Raw genomic sequence first — 18402 nt, forward strand, 5'->3', positions numbered from 1 at the left:
TGGAAGGTGTGAAAACATTTTGCTACCTCGGAGACATGCTGAATGGAGAAGGTGGATCAGACTCGGCAACGGTTGCTCGAGTGAGATGTGCATGGAAGAAGTTTCGGGAACTGAGTGGCGTGCTGATGAGGAGGAGAGTGTCGCTGAAGCTGAAGGGAAAGGTGTATGCTGCATGTGTGAGAAGTGTTATGATTTATGGGAGCGAGACATGGGTAATGAACGTAGAGCAGCAACGAAGGCTGGAAAGGGTGGAAATGCGAATGGTTCGATGGATGTGCGGAGTATCGTTGAGAGAGAGGAAGACAAATGATGAATTGTGAAAGATGATGGGAATATTGCCTGTGATTGATGCTGTGAAGAGGAACAGGTTGAGATGGTTTGGTCATGTATTGAGGAAGGATGAAAGTGACTGGTTGAGAAGAGTGATGGAAGTTAATGTAGAAGGAAGTAGAGGACGGGGAAGACCGAGAAAGACTTGGCTAAAGATGGTGGAAGAAGAAATGCGGGCAAGGGGGTTAACAAGGAGAGATGCAGAAAATAGGGCAAAATGGAGCAGATTGTCATGGGGACCGCAAGGCTAACCCCCGCTCTAGCAGGGAACATGGCCTTAAAATGCATGTTGTTTCCACAGTAGTGGAATTCTAGGGATGCTAGGGATCCCTTGTGTATTTCGTCGAATTTAAGCGATGAAGGCGAAAAGGAGGGGCTAAGAATTATTGCGACACCGCCTTTGCGGGAGTCACCGTTACTAAAGAAGGACAGGCCGGGGAAGAGCCTACACCACTCTGCGACACAGCAGTCGTTGGCATGGGTCTCTTGTAAGAGGGCAATGTCAACTTTCTTCTGTAATAAAAAATCCCTTACTTGAACTTTACGGACAGAGCTACATCCTCCGTTAATATTCAAGCTACAAATGGAAAAACTCATTACAGCTATAAGGAGGAGTGACCACCACTCAATTTTTTGATAGCAGTTCATTCTTAGCTTTTTGCAACCACTTCTTTAAACGGTGACGTTGGGAGGAATTGAAATTAAAAACGTGGGGCCGTTTTACCATCAGTCTAGCGGAATGCATAAAATCAGGTAGCTCCGGAAAAAAGGTTTCTATAACAACATTCCTTTTTCGGAATGTGTCCTTAAGAAACCTTTTTATCTCGGAGGGAGGGATTGGAGGGGTTTCTTCTTCCTTAAGGCTACCACATTCACTAACAGAGTCATCTATATCAGATGGCTCAGATAGTGTGTCACACTGGTTTTCATCATTTATCTCCTCACCGTCATCACATCCCTCCACGTTATCGGATGGGGCATAGTCCATAGAGGGAGGGGACGGGGAGGGAGATAAATGAGCCATCTTCAAGGGAGGGGGGGGGGAGGGGGGGGAGGGGGGGGGGTACTAATTTTTGCGGTTCAACCATATCAGTTTCTAGGTCAGTAGACAAGAGCGAGGATTCATCCACATCTATGTCCTCCAATACCGAGAAACGATTTTCTGTGACGAGTGACAAATCTAGGCCAGAGAGGAGGGGCTGTCGGTTTTCAGTTGTAGGTTTTTTAAAGAGATGACCGTTTTCATCTGTTGTTTGCAGATGTCTTTTTCCTTTTGGGCAGACTAATTGAAACTCGTCCTGGTTCGTGGGAAGAGATTGCAAGGGTTTGGGGGGAGGGGGGGGGGAGGGAGGACGTGATCATCGGGAGGGGATTCCCATCGGCTACCACGGCGGGAGAGGTAGGATCAGTTATAGCAGGCAACAAGCTGTGATTGGACGATGTCGCCTGGGGGGTGAGATCTATCGTTAACAGGAGATGGCTGCAATTAGATCCTTCAGTAGAGGGAGGGGCCCCTGTTTCAAGGGGAGGGGAAGGGGGTACGGCGGGGGGGTTTGGATTGGTGGTAAGAGGGCTTGGGTCGGTGGTGGACAGATTGGGATCAGTGGTGGTAAGGCTTGGGTCGATGGTGGGAAGGTTCGGGTCGGTGGTGGGAGGGCTTGGTTCGGCGGCGGGAGGGCTTGGTTCGGTGGTGGGAAGGTTTGGTTCGGTGGTGGGAAGGCTTGGGTCGGTGGTGGGAAGGCTTGGGTCGGTGGTGGAAGGGTTTGGATCGGTGGTGGGAAGGTGGGGGGGTTGCTTATTGCCGGTTCGGAGGGGAGGTTGCACTTGTGGAGAATTCTCTTTTCGGGGGCAGTCATGCTTAACATGCCCAAATTGTCTGCAGCCAAAACATTTTAGAACGTTGGTGGACACGTACACTGTATATTCGTTCTGTTGATGTTTTAATTTTATTATAAGGTTTAAATCCTTCTGGGAATTTTTTAAAATCATAAACACTTGCCGCCGGAATGAAACCACGTGCCTTAAATCGTTGTTTCGTGACCCAAAGGGAATCATGGAGATACGAGACACGATGGTACCGTATCGGGACAATTCTTTAATTAGTACATCGTCGGATACAAATGGGGGGCAATTTGATATCACGACTTTTATCGCTGGGCTATCTAGTGGGGAAATCATCTATCTATAATTCCAGTAATCTCTGTACGTTTGTACGTTTGTACGTCTGTTTGTCTGTGACCGCTGTTTCTCGACAACCACGGGTCCGATATACTTTTAACTTGCCAGGTATATTGCTGGGGACCCGAGGATGTGCCTTTTCAAGGTTTCATATTAATCGGACAATTACTTACCGAGCTATGTCCAAAAAACGATTCAACCAATCAGAGAGCAGCGAACTATCGCGTGTGCCGAACGTGGCGGACACACTCTGCCTCGGATGGCACATTTGAGAGCGTATTCATTTATTTCACGTTTGCAAACTATGTTGGCGTTAAACTATGTTTTAAAACTAATAAAAACGATTTTGCGATTCATTCGCTTTCCTGCGCGTTTGTGCACGCGATGGCGATTTCTTTACCAAACTCCGGAAGCCGTTCGCTTTGGACCAAACCATTTCATGTAAATAGAGGGGGGGGATATAATTTTAGATATAGATATAGTACGGGCAATGCCCTAGTTACAAATAAATCTGGATCGATTGTCAAACCCTGTTCGACAATTTGTGGGACACAATCCACGTCGGACAAAAAAATAACGATCCGCTTGTTCATCCGCGAAGCGGCAACAACCTTGTCGATCCCAACAACACGACCGGTTGCGAGGACAACGTCCTCGACACTAACCTCACGTTCCGGAGGTACACAAAAGAACCCGTGCTTACGGGTCAGGCTCTGAAAGGCCGTAAATCGAGATAGTGCAGCTGCCATGCTGGAACAGCTGCACTTACAACCCCTCCCCAACTCGCGGAGGGTGAATATATAATACAATCTTCCCTACCCGAACTCCGGGAATGGGAAGCAATCAGACCTCTCCGATTTCCCTAACTTCGGAAAAGGGAGGCAACAAAACAAACTGAAGGAAAGATAAACGAAAGGAAAAAAAGGAAATAGAGGTTTAAGATGAAGGAGCAAACACCGATCGGGCGACGCCCAAAAACGGCGAACCCTTACCAGCGATCACCCTGTGCTCTCCGGCTCTCTCTCCCGTCTCAACGTATATGGGAATCACCAGGAAGACTCCACGAACAGGCACAAGGACACAGAGGGGGGAAAACGGGGGGGGGTGGTGGGGGGAATGGAGCAACAACACAGAGCACTCACAGGCCTCCACAAGCAGACGCCATGACAGTACAACCAGCATACAAACGGCCAGCAGGTGGCGACAGAGAGAGAGAGAGAGAGAGAGAGAGAGAGAGAGTGAGAGTGAGAGTGAGAGACTTTGACTTAGTTCCTTTTATTACAAGAGTGTAAAAATGTGTCTGAGTGTATCATATATACAAATTTATAATGGGAGAAAATAGAAAAGAAAAAAAGAACCATAAACACGAGAACAAAAGGACCATTAAGAAAAAAATCCCTCACTATTAAGAAAGGACCATTAAGAAACCAAGGAAGGGAAAAGATTTGAAGAAACAACGGTGTTCTTAAAGGGTACGTTAATGTACCATCGGTCGAGCCTCGCCAAAGATACCCGATTATTGGAGCATCAACACCAGGTGTTTTGGGATACATTAGGGTGGTGCGACCGCCAAATATCGAGTAGACCTACAGTGTTAAAGAAATGGGATAAGTCTACATGGGACTCGGGGTGGGGTTCATTAGAATTTCTATCTATCGATGGCTCGAAGGTGCAATTAAAATCACCTCCGATACACACACAACAATCAAAATCGACCAATCTCAAGTGATTGATCATAGAGGTGAAAAGTGACTTGCGTTCTAAGCTATCACACGGTGCATACACACTGAAAATGGTTCAATGAAAGTTATGACTGACTAGTTCAAGAGAATTAAACCGGCCTTTTATTATTTCCTGAAGCTGGCATGACTCGCATACCAGGCCTGGTTTCAGTAAGAAACCAACTCCAGCAGATGAAGCTGTCAAATTGCTGAAATAGCATTGGCCTTTAAGAAGTTGATGCGAGTCGTGTTCTACATTGGGTGTGATGTGAGTTCCTTGTAGTAAGATCACATCTACCTTTTTACTTTGAAACAAATTCTTTACTTGAACCTGGCAGAGGTGACTAGCACCACCACCATTCATATTTAAAGTTGCAAGTGTTATTGTTTTCATTCTTTGTTGGTGAAATTAGCCTGTGCCTGGGAAAAATCCGTACCCGCACGTGTGACGAATTTCCGAAGCCTGTGATATTGTGATTTCGTCATATCAAAATAATGTTTGTTTTTTTATTATGGCTTTTGCGGTGTGAATGAATGACACTAAATCAGAGAAGTGGTATTTAATGACTATGTTCTGCTGTCTGTACGTTTCATTTTTTAAATTTTTTTTTGTATACAGAATCGAGGCTCGTGAAAGAGCTAACATTTATTTCACAAACAAATCAAACAGACAAACAAAATATATAAAAGGAGGGAGCGGTAGACAAGATGGGGAGAGAAGGGGAAGCACACAAACACAACATTTGAGAGCAGGGACATCGGGAGATGTGTGGGAGGGAGAGGGCTTGGAGGGAGGAGGCGTGGGAAGGGGGGGGGGAGGGGTGGGAGAAGAATAAAACACAAGGACACCAAGGACTTCCAGGACAGAAGTTGGTATTTCAAAAAAGTGGATTTGGGGTGAAATTAGCGGGGGTAGAAAAGGGTTTTGGATGGGGGAAGGTAAGAGATGGTGGTGAACAGCTGTTTTAAAGACCTGGAGGGAGGAGTGGGATTGAAGAGAGTGAGGGAGTTTGTTCCAGAGGCGGGAGAAAAGAGGAATGAAGGAGTGAGGGTGAGCAGAGAGTCTTGATTTTGGCAGTTTAACCATAAGAGGGTTGCAGGCAGATCTTGTGTGACCTGCAGGAATATTTGGGGGACAGAGACCAGAGAGAGCTGGGGGGGGGGGGGGGGGGCAAGGCTGGAGAGGAGTCGGTAGAAGACGGAAAGACCACCAACCTGCCTGCGGTGAGTGAGTGAAAGGCCCTTGGAGTTAGCTTCATCACGGGAGATTCCAATGATTCTGAACGCTTTGGTTTCAACAGCGTGAAGACGAGCTAGGTGTGAGGCAGGAGCAGCAGCCCAGAGGGGAGATCAGTATTCCATTGAGCTGCGGATGAAAGCCTTGTATGTGGTGAGGAGCTCAGGTGTGCCAAGTGTTACGGGGTCCTCTACAATTTCCTGGTCTCGGTAACCTCCGAACCCCGGCAGAAAAATATGTTACCCTGTGGTGAAAATCAATAGTGAAACCACACCAATGATTATAAATGAACAAACTTGTATTATAAATCACACACAGGTAACGGTACAACAAATGGCCATTAAGAGTGCACTCTATATATCTCTTATATACAGTAACAGTCAGGTCACTCACGGCACGACACTCCTCAATGTCTCTATGACTTTCCCCAAGGCGAATGGGATTCGCTCCAGCGGTCGATGGAACGAAATCCAGTCGAAGCCCGAATCTCGCTCTCCAGTCGATCTCCGAAGCGTGTACAGTGGGCAAGGGTGCTCTTCCCGCCAAACTGTACCACGGCGCCCTCCAGAGGCGCACCTTCACCGCTCCCTCAGCAAACCGCAACGTAATTGGAAACGAAGCGGTCGCACCCACTCATCCCCGACAGATGGTAGGATGTTGGGGGTGAAGATGACACGAAGCAAACGCTCACAGGTGTCCGAAGCACGGGGTTCAAAATGGCAGACGGCTCTGGCTTGAGCCGATGCGATGAGGCAAGGATTCGTCGGAATCTCAGCGCCCCAAATCTGTCTATGCAGATTTCTCCACTCCAGCTAATATTCTTATCGCCGGACGTCCCTTCCAGGAACTCAAAATCCCCTCGCGGCTGTCGGTAAACCTGGTTCGTTACGGAGCGCTGATGTCACGCGTCCTCTCCGACTTTGCCCGCCCTGCTTCTTCCTCTTCACCTCATTGTCTTCTCCTTCGGTTTCCTGTTTCACTTACAGTTATCCTTTTTAACTTTTGATAACCGTTCGTGAATAATAAACCTTGTGAAACTAATAATAATACATAATATCAGAAACATGTCCAGTGGGTGAAAACCACCCCAGCGGAAGTGACGAATCCGTAACACAAGCAAGGACTTCGCACGACAGAGGATGCCCAGTCGGCGACTGGCTTTGGAGGCCAGATTTGAAATGTGGTTTTCCCAGGAAAGATCATGGCAGATAGTGAGACCCAAAAGCTTCAGTGACAGAACTTATTGGAGAGGATTATTCAGAAAGTGGATGGGAGGGTTGTCCAGTCGGTCTTTTCGGAGAGACATCGTAAGAGTGTGAGATTTGTCAGGATTGAAAGACATGTTCCACTTGTTTGCCCAGTCTGTGATTTTGTCCAGGTCTGCAGAGAGTGAGGAGGCTGCAGACTGCCGATCTGAGGGATGAGGAATGGAGCGACAGAGAGTAGAGTCATCAGCAAAGAGATAGAGAGGATTTTCAAGAGAGTCAGAGAGATCATTGATGAAGACCAGAAAAAGCACAGGGCCCAGAACACTGCCTTGGGGAACTCCAGCCTGAACAGGAAGAGGAGATGAGAGAAACCCATTCAGGGCCACACGTTGACTACGACTGGAGAGGAGGTCCGCCAGCCATGCGTGGAGATTTCCATGGATACCAAAGGAGGAGGGTTTGGTGAGCAGAGCGGGGTGCCAGACCGTATCGAAGGCACGTGATATGTCAAGGGAGACAGCTCTAATTTCCTGTTTGGCATTGAGGACCTCCATCCATTGCTGAGAAAGCAGAAGCAGCATGACAAGAGTAGAGTGACCAGGTCTGAAACCAAATTGATGATCAGAGATCAAGCCATTGGAGAAGAGCAAAGATTTCATATCCGAAGCAATGATGGATTCCATGACTTTGCTGATAATTGGGAGAAGGCTGATTGGTCTGTAGTTGCTAGGCTCTGTTTTTGCACCTTTTTTGTGCAAAGCAGTGATGTTGGCTGATTTCCAAGCAGATGGCAGATGACGTTGAGCAAAAGAGAGGGTGAAGAGAACAGAGAGAGGGAGTGAAAGAGCGGAAGAACAGGGTTTTAGGACCCGTGGGCTGATGCCGTCAGGTCCAGTTTCAGAATCAGAGTCGAGGGTTGACACAAACTTTTCCACCTTGTCAGGAGGAAAGGGCACAGAGTCCAGGAGCAGCTGGGTACGACTGGGTACGGTGGGTACAGAGAGGGATGGGTTTGGGACACAAGATTTAGAGGCAAACACAGAGTTGAGGCATTCAGCTTTTTCACGTGCGGAGTCAGCCGTGTAGCCGTTTGAGGTGAGGGAGCGGATGGAGGGGGAACAAACACCGGAAACAGATTTGACCAGACGCCACCAGGATTTGGAAGAGGGAGACAGATAAGAGAGTTCGGTCTTGAGAACGGAGAGATATTGTTTCCTGGCTCTCCTGAGAGTGGACACACACTTGTTTCGTGCTTTGTGAAAGGAAATGAGATTTCCTTCCATTGGATTTGCTTTCCAGGAGACGAAGGCAAGTTGTTTCTGGGCAACAGCCTCACCACAAGATTCCGTGTACCATGGACGGGAGGAAGGGTATGACAACTGAAGACGAGATGGGATAAATCTGTGCATGAGAGAGAGCAATTTACTTTGGAAGAATTCCCAGGATGAGTTGATGTCAGAGGCGGTAGAGATGGGAGACCAGTCCAGATGATTGATGGCTGCTTGAAGACTGTGCCAGTTGGCCTGAGTGAAATGCCAGACTCGTCGACGCTGAGGAGGCTCTCTGCGAATGGTCAGAGAGAAGTCCACTTTAACAAGCACATGATCAGATGAGCCGATTGGAGCAGAAGAAGAGCAGCAGACATTTTCAGGGAAGTTAGTCATAACCAAGTCCAGAAGAGAAGATGCTCCGTTGACTGAGATCAGGGTCGGGAAATTGACAGATTGTGTCAGTCCCAGTGAGTCGCAGAAGTCCTTTGCTGAGGAGCCATGGCTGGTGAGAGAGGTACCCACACCCAGCCAATTGGCATTGTGACAATTGAAATCATCACATATGAGGAAGAGAGAGTAGATAGACGGATAGATAGAAGTTGGTCCATCTTATCAGACAGCGAGATGTAGATGGAGTCATTACTGTTTGGTGGACGGTACAACACACATATGAACAAAAGGTGGGAGCGAAAGGGAAGCCGTAGCCAAAGGTATTCCTGGGGGTGAGGTCGAGAGAGGGCAGTGCAGGGCGAGTGAGGAAGAGAGTTTTTTATAAAGACAGCAACCCCACCTCCAGGACGAGGCTCAGGTCTATCATACCGGAGGAGGGAGTAACCTGGGAGAGATACCAAGGAATCAGAGACATCATGAAGGAGGAAAGTTTCTGTTGAGCAGATCACGTCTGGATTGTCAGAAGCAACCTGTATGGAGAGATCAGTCAAGTTTGAGCGAAGGCCCCGGATGTTTGAGGTCCATACCGTTAATGAAGAGGAAGGGGGAGCTTCGGATACAGAACGGGGTGGGGGGGGAGGGGTAGTGTAAGATGTGGAAGAGGAGGACGTGGTAGGGAGAGCTTTTGAAGGTGTGTCAGAGATTTCACAATAGCTTGGAGAAAGGGAAGAATGGCGCAGACATAAGGTTTGATGGTGATTGGGTGAGGCACAGTGAGGTGTTATTTGAGGAGGAGGAGAAGTGAGGCAGAAGGTTGGGGGAGATGAAGGTGAAAGTTGGAAGGGGGAAGAAGCGGGGAGGATGCTTTGAGGAGGAGGGGTGAGAGGGGAGTCTAGGAGGGGAGGAGCGAGGGGGGAGATTTGAAAGGGATGGGTGATGGGGAAGATTTGGAGGGGAGGGGCAAGGGGGTCGATTTGGAGGGGAGGGGTGATGGGGAAGTTTTGGAGGGGAGGGGTCAAGGGGAAGTTTTGGAGGGAAGGGGTGATGGGGAAGATTTGGAGGGGAGGGGCAAGGGGGAAGATTTGAAAGGGATGGGTGATGGGGAAGATTTGGAGGGGAGGGGCAAGGGGGAAGATTTGAAAGATGGGTGATGGGGAAGATTTGGAGGGGAGGGGCGAGGGGGTAGATTTGGAGGGGAGGGGCGAGGGGGTAGATTTGGAGGGGAGGGGTGATGGGGAAGTTTTGGAGGGGAGGGGTGATGGGGAAGTTTTGGAGGGAAGGGGAGATGGGGAAGATTTGGAGGGGAGGGGTGAGATTGGATTTTAGAAAGTGTACGATTAATGGGAAACGAACATTTATTGCAAAATGAGTTTGTTGTGACCTTCGAGTCAAAAATAAGTTTGAGGACACTGAAGGAGGGGTGGAGTGCAGGAGAGTTTCGGGAATGTAGAAAAGAGGAACTGTAAGAGATGGAATTTTTTTTTGGAATGAATAGATTTGGTGAGCAAGTCGAAAGCATCCTTTTATAGAAGAAGAAGAAAAAGGTGTTATAATATACGACAGAATACAGTTCTTCAGGGGGAAATTTAAACATTTTTAAATTGAGCAGTGAAAACTATCTGGGGAAATGGAAAATGGAAATGGGGGTGAAACACGTGATCGAAGAACGAACGAACAAATAAGAACAACGAATAAACGAATAAGAACAACGAATAAGAACAGAGAGGAAATTTTTTTTTTTTTTTTTTTTTGAGTTGACATTTTAAACAAGGAAGTATGGGGTGAAAGACTGGGACAAAAACAGAGAACGAAAGTAATTGCAGCACAATCGATGAACCGCTGAGAGAAAAACAAAGCCTCAAGGTCGGACACGGTAGCCTACTAGGCCTCAAAATACGCGACACGAATTAACCGAAGATTTTATATACAGGTATGAAAAATTAACACCGAGAATCTTACTAAAGACACACTATAGGTACACACACCGAAAGATAGATACAGTTTCGACAAAAACACAATTGTGAAAAATTACTTAACTTCGAAAGCGTGAGCGCATGGACAGCTTCGAAAAGACGTGACCTTGCCGACAAAGATCTCGCGAGATCATTAAGAAACGACACAATGAGTTGAGGGGATATTTGAGACTGAGGTGTGGATGATTGAGACAGCTCAGTCACCTCTACCTCGTCTTCGGACAATGATACGTCAGATAATATCTCACCAGGGTCTTGGGCATTACTCGAGGCTGTCGCAAACTTATCTGGAGGCAGCTTCAGGGGTTTTATTGGGTGCTGCGGTCCACACTCACCAGCACACTGGTGTTTATTCTCTTTGTTTGTATTTTGAGAATTGGTTCGAGATCCCTGCACGGCCGGGCTTATGATCTCCATTTGTTAGATCAAGCGATTGGTTTCGTCTCCAGTTGGCTCAGCTACTGAAGGAGGGACCAGCAGATCCCCATTGTCACGATCAAAAATGGCCGCAGTCTTTGAACTGTTGTAGCTTTCATTTTCAGAACCTGAAGGATCATTAATGGTTTGTTTTCTCCTTTGGGGTTCATTTTTGTCATTTGCAGCCACAGTTTTGTTCTCTTTTTCAGAGACAGTGTCTCTGTCCAAGACAACCTTCTTTACCGAACTGGCAAGGTCAGTTGTTAATGGTGCTCTTCGTTTTTTTGTTTGTACAACAAGTTCTTCATTCATGGGTTCGTCAGCAGAGTTGACGTCACGAAGTGCCATCTCACCGGGTTCAGAAAACACCGAGGAGATAGAAAGCACAGCTGGGGCATCAGGAAGCATGGTAGGGGCATCAGGGAGGGAGAGGGAGGGAGCGGGAGGGAGAGGGGGAGGGGGAGGGAGAGGGGGAGGAGGAGGAGGAGGGAGAGGAGGAGGGGAGGGGGGGAGAGGGAGAGGGAGAGGGAGAGAGAGGGAGGGAGAGGGAGGGAGGGAGAGGGGAGGGAGAGGGAGGGAGAGGGAGGGGGAAGGGGAGGGAGAGGGAGGGAGAGGGAGGGAGAGGGAGGGAGAGGGAGGGAGAGGGAGAGGGAGAGGGGGAGGGGGAGGGAGAGGGGGAGGGAGAGGGGGAGGGGGATGGAGAGGGGGAGGGGGAGGAGAGAGAGAGAGAGAGAGACAAGAGGGAAAAGACTGGTCCACCGGGACCGATCGGCAATCTGACCATGACTGCGCTGCCCTGACGAATGGGGAAGATTTGGCTCCCAACTTATGTTGGGGGGTTGGGGAAGGGGGAAGCACCATGGAGAGGTGTTCCCGATAGTTGATTCATTATTCGTTGTATTCAACGTTGTATAATAGTGATCTTATTTATTTGTGAGAATTTTAAAAACGAAAATGCATGATGTAGTGGCCGGCAAAGTCAGCCAATGGTCTTGTAGTCTGTAATGTGATGGGTTGGCGTGTGACATTTCCCTCCTTGTCAAATCAATTCCAGGTCAGGTAGTGGCTCTAAATGCTGTAATTTGTGTGTGGAGCAAGCACGACTAAAAGTTCCAAACTGTCATCCTGTAATAATACATCCAATGTGTCTGTGCCACCAGTCGCCAAAGCCAAAATACACGTTTATAGGTGAGTCCCGAAGGAGGGGGGCTAAGAAGACAGCACACCCAAAGTATAATCTAAAGATTTGCTCTCGGGCGTGTGGAAGGGTCAGACATCACCACCAATGAAGGTCAATGGCTATGCTTTGTGCACATAAACCACCTGATGGAGCATCCAATGAGCTACACTGCCAATTGTCTAGGATAGATAAGGGGCGGGGCTTAAATTGGCAAGACCAGACTGGCCGACTGCCCACATTTCTCTGAATAACATCAGCGGCCAATGGTCATGTCGCAATGCAGATTCAAATTTGAAGGTATCGAGTTGATCAGCGACCATTGTTCAATCGACGTGTCGTTTGAGGATTGGACTTAATAAATACATCCCAGCCATTTTGTACGATACTAACATATCCAGTCAAATAGCAGCATATGTACAATATTTTACTCATTTTTATTTTATTTTTAATTAAGGGCTACCGACATTGTACATGTGATTAATGAAGGACACATGATTTGTAAACATGAATGAAGTAAAGAAAAACATGGACATTAACCCACAATCATTAGATTTCTATCACACTCTTGTTCTTGTGCATAGCACATGGCTACTGACATCATCATTGCTCGGGCATGTTGTTTTGCCACTGACACAATGCCCCCTGTATAGGTTAGGTCAGGATTTTTTGGGATTTGGCCAGGATGCCAATGATAACTCGTCCACACGTGGCTACTGGTAGCATCATTGCTCGGGCATGTTGCTTTGCCACTGACGCAATGCCCCTGCATAGGTTAGGGCAGGATTTTTGGGGATTTGGCTAGGATGCACTGACGCAGTGCCCCCTGTATAGGTTAGGGCAGGATTTTTTGGGATTTGGCCAGGATGCATTGACGCAATGCCCCTGCATAGGTTAGGGCAGGATTTTTTGGGATTTGGCTAGGATGCACTGACGCAGTGCCCCCTGTATAGGTTAGGGCAGGATTTTTTGGGATTTGGCTAGGATGCACTGACGCAGTGCCCCCTGTATAGGTTAGGGCAGGATTTTTTGGGATTTGGCCAGGATGCACTGACGCAGTGCCCCCTGTATAGGTTAGGCCAGGATTTTTTGGGATTTGGCTAGGATGCACTGACGCAGTGCCCCCTGTATAGGTTAGGGCAGGATTTTTTGGGATTTGGCCAGGATGCACTGACGCAATGCCCCTGCATAGGTTAGGGCAGGATTTTTTGGGATTTGGCCAGGACGCACTGACGCAGTGCCCCCTGTATAGGTTAGGCCAGGATTTTTGGGGATTTGGCCAGGATGCCAGCGATAACTCGTCTACACTTCGTCGAAAGACACTGTGGGATATTTAACGTCCATCAGTTAAGGTTAGCAGATGCGACACTCAGCCTAACGTCCATCCATGGGATGGTAACACTCTGCCTGCGAAGCACCAATCTGACAGTTTCTATTCAAGTTGGGAATCGAAAGCAGACTAGACAGCTCAATAGTAACTGTGCTACCTCTGCTCCATTTTAACAGCATACTACTGCATTGACCCCATTCCAAGAAAGCTTTCCCAAATTTGGTTTGCTATACAACCTTTCTGCCCTGCCTTTTAGTGCCGCAACAAAAAGTGTTGAGCCACATCCGACCGCATGAGAATGTTAAAGCAGGTCGAGACAATGTAGCTGTGAGCACATTACCAACAGAGCTACGATTAGCTTTGTATGATCTCATTCGCCAAATGGAGCTCAGACTCTACCTCCTCCATCGGAAGAAGTGTCGTCTCCTTAAAATTACCCACTTAGCCTCCAATAAGAGAGCCTAGTGTTAAAAAAAACATGCAAGAGGTTGCCACCACCCTGATAATGCATGTGATTATAGCAATGTTTGAAAAAGGTACTCATTAGGTTTATGATGGATTCGATGATATACACCTGCTGTATAATCACATGAAAGGCCATGAAAGCATATTAATCTTGCTTAATCTATTAATTAATTACACACATCTAACGAAAATTGAAATCGGGAGACGGTAAATGCGATGCAACATTTCACCTTCAATCAAGCACTCTTCAAGCAGTTCATCGACAAAAACATTCATAAAATGTCCAATTGATAAATCCTTAGAGAGATTTCCTTTTTGCATGATCTTCCGTCTGCATTAAAAAAAATACATCATTCAACACTTACCATACTTTATATGGGTACCGTTATTTGGAAAGCACATGAAGAGTATGTTTACATGTCATTGTAAACGAATATAACGTTTGCCCTGTTTCTGCAAACCTGCGGAGCTGATCAATCACATCGAAAGTATTCAAAGTGGATTGCGGTACACAGGCGATGCGGTCAGCATTTCAAATTCCGCCAACGTCCTTGAATGCCTTATTCGCCTATTAATGAGTCCTCTAAACTTACAAATTCAAACACTGACATGTTTTCGACTCTATGCCGTCATATCACTCAATTCACACAATATCTCACGTCCCAGATGCACAATGCTAATATATGTTCATTGTGAGAGAATTGTCCACACATTACGCCATAAAGGAAAAATATGCCAACAACAGTGATTAACAAACACTTAAGAGATTTTCTTGTACCACTGAAGATGTGAGAAATTTAAACCTAAATCATAAAGGCGAAAAGCAAACATCAAAATCAAGTCTATAGAGTGGATTACAGTATAATAACATGAACAGGTCAGGAGGGTATTGTAAATACCTTTCTTTCCATGAAAAAGAGAGATGACAAAAGGACTTCAACAAAATGACGCAAATGGACTGTTCGTGAACCCAGGTTCAAATCCCACACACCGTACCTAGATGTGTTGCTCCCATGCATATTAATGCCGTTGTAAGTCAGGGGAAGGTACACCAATGTCTATGGTGCCTTTGTCCTGGATGTGGTACAGGGATAAACTCCTCCTTCACGAGCCTTAGATCAAGGTAACAAAAACAGTGTAAAAATTGGAAAAGAAAGTTCCAAGTCGAGCAACATCTCCCTGGCTATCGTCACAGAGTCTGGCAGTTCCCTCAAGCTGACTGGCAGGGACTGAAAGGTGCCCTTTCATGTCAAGACAGGTCCATCATTTTCACCTCTCCTGATATCAATACTGCCTGGGAATCCTTCCACAAAAGCTAGCTTTCCCTTATGGAAAGATCTGTACCATCTCATCTGCAGCTATCACACCTGTCCTCTCATTACTGGTAAACACAATCCTGCGGTGAGACTGTTGCCTTCAAACAACCTGCCTTCTCTTCCTGGAAGGCAAATCCGACTGAAGTCAACCTCTGATCATTCCAGAAAGCCTGGAACAAGTGTGCGTCCACTCTCAGGAAAGACAGAAAACAACATCTGGTGAACCTCAAGGCTGAACTCTCAAACCTGTCTCCTTCTTCAAAGCACTGGTGGCACCTTGTCAAGTCTGTCTTTCGTGTATTCTCCCCCTCCATCCCTTTACCCACTTAAAATGGCACCACAGCTGACTAATCATGAAGAAGGCCAAATGTCTCAAATCTGTCTTCGTTTCCAAATATTGTATACCCAACCCCTCACTCCCTACACATATCCTACCCTCTCATACCCAACTGCTCCTGGATACTGTGTCTTTCGCACTTGAGAAGGAGGAGAGGTTTCTGACAACCCTCAACTCTGCTTCTGCAACAAGCCCAGACAGCATCACTGCGTGTGTCTTAAAAACCTGCACTGGTGCTCTTGCTCATCCTCTTTCTGTTTGTTCACTCGATCATTCTCTCTGGGTTAGTTTCCATCTGCTTGGAAGTTAGCTAACATCACTGCAATACACAAACATGGTGCAAAAACGGATACTCTTAATTACAGGCCAATTAGCCTGCTACCAATTATAAACAAGGTCATGGAATATATCATTGCAATTGACATCAAATCCTTCCTTTTCTTCAGAGGCCTGATCTCAGATCATCAGTTTGGTTTCAGATCCGGTCACTCTACCTGGACATGCTGCTTCTACTCTCCCTACAATGTATGGAAGATCTCAATCTCCAACATGAGGTCAGGGTCATCTCTCTGGACATACCTCGTGTATTTGATATAGTTGGGCACCTGGCCCTGATCTCCAAACACTCTGCTTGTGGCATCGGATGCCACCTGCTCTAATGGATGAATGACTCCCTCCACTCCATGCACATGTAGCTCTTAATGGAATCATGTTACCTCCTCTCCCTGTCAAGACGAGTGCCCCAAGGCAAGCTTGGGCCAAGTCCTGCTCCTCATCCTCATCAATGATTGGTCTTATTTCTTGGGAAATCCTGCTCCACGTCGAGGCATGTTCTGATAATTTGCTGATAATTCCACCCTGTGCCGTATCATCTCTAATCCTTCAGACATGCAGGTCGCAGCTTCTTCAGTCTCTGGAAACCTTAATAGAATCACGAGCTTGTCTGACACTTAGAATATGTCTATCAACACTGACAAATCCCACACACTCACCCTGTCTCTATGAAATAACCATCTGGCAAACCCTCCCATCCACATCATAAACAACAACTTGAATAAGTGAAACCACTCAAACATTTGGGCCTCACCATCAACCATGACCTTTCTTGGGCAGACAGGAACGCCAACATAGCCAGCTACTGACTGGGCATACTTTGTCATGCAAGGTCTTTTTTTTGCCAATCTGACCTTTTGACAACCTAAAGGGCATTCATTCGCAGCTTGATGGAGTACTGCTGCTCTCTGCTTTGGGCTGGCACCCCCGCCTCAACCTTGCCCTTGCTGCTGCCATGGAAAGAAAGGTCCTCAAAACTATTGGGATCTCCTGTGACGAAGTGGAGTGTATAGACCTGTTACTTTCACATCGCAGACCGGTTGTTAGCATCTCTGTATTATACCACCTCCTTTATGGTATTGCACCCTCTCTTGGCTCTGTCCCTCACAGGTTTATAAAGGATGCACAAGGCCTGCCATTAACCCTCTTGTAAACTCCCAAAATCCATGCTCACTGCTCACCTCCATTCATTTGTTCTGCTTTTCTCTCACCTGTCGAACCAACTTCCCCAGTCTGTTCAGTCCCACGCTTCCATCCAGGGCTTCAAGAAAGATGTTCAACACTACCACAGGTCATCCACCATCCATACTCATGATCTATTTTGACCCCAAAATGACCCCATTCCCATTCTCTAGCACTCCCTATTTGCAGGTTGTTATAATTTCCCCTAACCCTCCCTCACCTCTTTTCATTTCTTCGTTGTCGGTTGGTTTGTCCTTTTCTGTTTCATCCTCTTACTCTCACTTTTACTTAGCTGTTGGTATTTCCCACTTTTCCATTTTGTGCCCTTACATTCTCCTCTCGATCTTCCACGAGCCTCCATCATGTATACAAAAACCAAACAGACACCTTCATGGTAATTTTACAATCTCTCTGGAATATGGCAAATTCAACTACATCCCATAATCAAATACAGGTTGAAATTAAACCTATTCGTTCACGAGTTATCAAGTGACCACTATATTCGTCATGTGTGTGTGTGTGTCACTGTCTGTGTGTGTGTGTGTGTGTGTGTGTGTGTCTGTCTGTCTATCTGTCCGCAGCATAACTACCTGATGATATCATCCGATCTTGATGAAACTTGGGTGGGAGGTTGATATCATGATCTAGTTGTGTCCTGCCGAGAGTGGGCGTATTGCGCCCATTGTGGGCGGAGCCATGCCCGAAAAAGATGTCTTTTTCAGGGGTAATCGAGTTCAGGCTACATCTTCTCCGAGGGGTTTGGTGGAATCTGACAGGGGTTTCGGTATTTGATTAGGCCAATGTCATGTGTCTAGCCCCACGGAGCTCGATTTTTTTTTTTTTTTCATTTCATTTTTCACTGAATTTTCGGTAACTAACCTCATAACTGATTATACATTATTTTCTATCTCATTTCAAGGTCAGTAACCTTCGTTTTGACATTTCCGGGCCTGGCCTGTCCGGGCCTGTTTCGGTTACAGTCCGTCCTTTGTCATTGAATACCGCTCGCTCGTGAACCATCGTCGTCTCCTGACTTGTTTATTTTTAAAAGGAATAAACTGCCTTTCCTATAAATAAATTTAAAAAAGAATCTAAATGAATTGAGCAATAGCGTCATTGTTTTATTGACCAGGAGGGTCTAATAGAGGAGATGAAATGATGGCTGGGATGTTGTTGTTGTTTTGTATGCAGCCTGTGGCTGCTGGTTGCATCATTTTTCTGGAAGTGCGTTTGTGCCGCTGATGCAGTGCCCCAATTACCAGTGAGCTGGTACTCAATTTGCCGACCTCAGAAGGATGACAGGCTGAGTCAACCCCCCTGGCGTAAACTCCACGATCGCCCGGGATACAAAACTCAGGATCCTCGGATCCCAAGCCAGCACCCGAACCGCTAAGGCAACACCAGGCTATAGGCGGGAAGTAAAGTGTGATGGCTGAGTAGCAATTCCTTGGCTACACATCAAAATCCAAATAATGAACTAAGTGAAAGTGCTTCATTTCACATGCTTTTTCTCAAAATAACATTCATACACAGTCAT

The 18402-nt window shown here is 46.8% G+C and overlaps 1 protein-coding gene across 4 annotated transcripts in view; it reads right to left on the minus strand.

The window, feature by feature from the left end:
* The window catches only part of LOC137425950 (inositol 1,4,5-trisphosphate-gated calcium channel ITPR1-like), a 465322-nt gene that overhangs the window by 400537 nt on the left and 46383 nt on the right, over positions 1–18402 (minus strand). The window contains exon 1 of one of the 4 annotated variants that reach the window (XM_078776382.1): positions 14159–14206. The exons of the other annotated variants lie outside the window; for them this stretch is intronic. The gene's annotated coding sequence lies outside the window, so the exon portion shown is untranslated. Of the gene's footprint in view, positions 1–14158; positions 14207–18402 lie in introns of those variants that run through there. 4 annotated transcript variants of the gene reach the window in all.

This window comes from Myxine glutinosa, chromosome 4, assembly GCF_964187855.1.
Source record: "Myxine glutinosa chromosome 4, kmMyxGlut1.1, whole genome shotgun sequence".
Classification (NCBI taxonomy): domain Eukaryota; kingdom Metazoa; phylum Chordata; class Myxini; order Myxiniformes; family Myxinidae; genus Myxine; species Myxine glutinosa.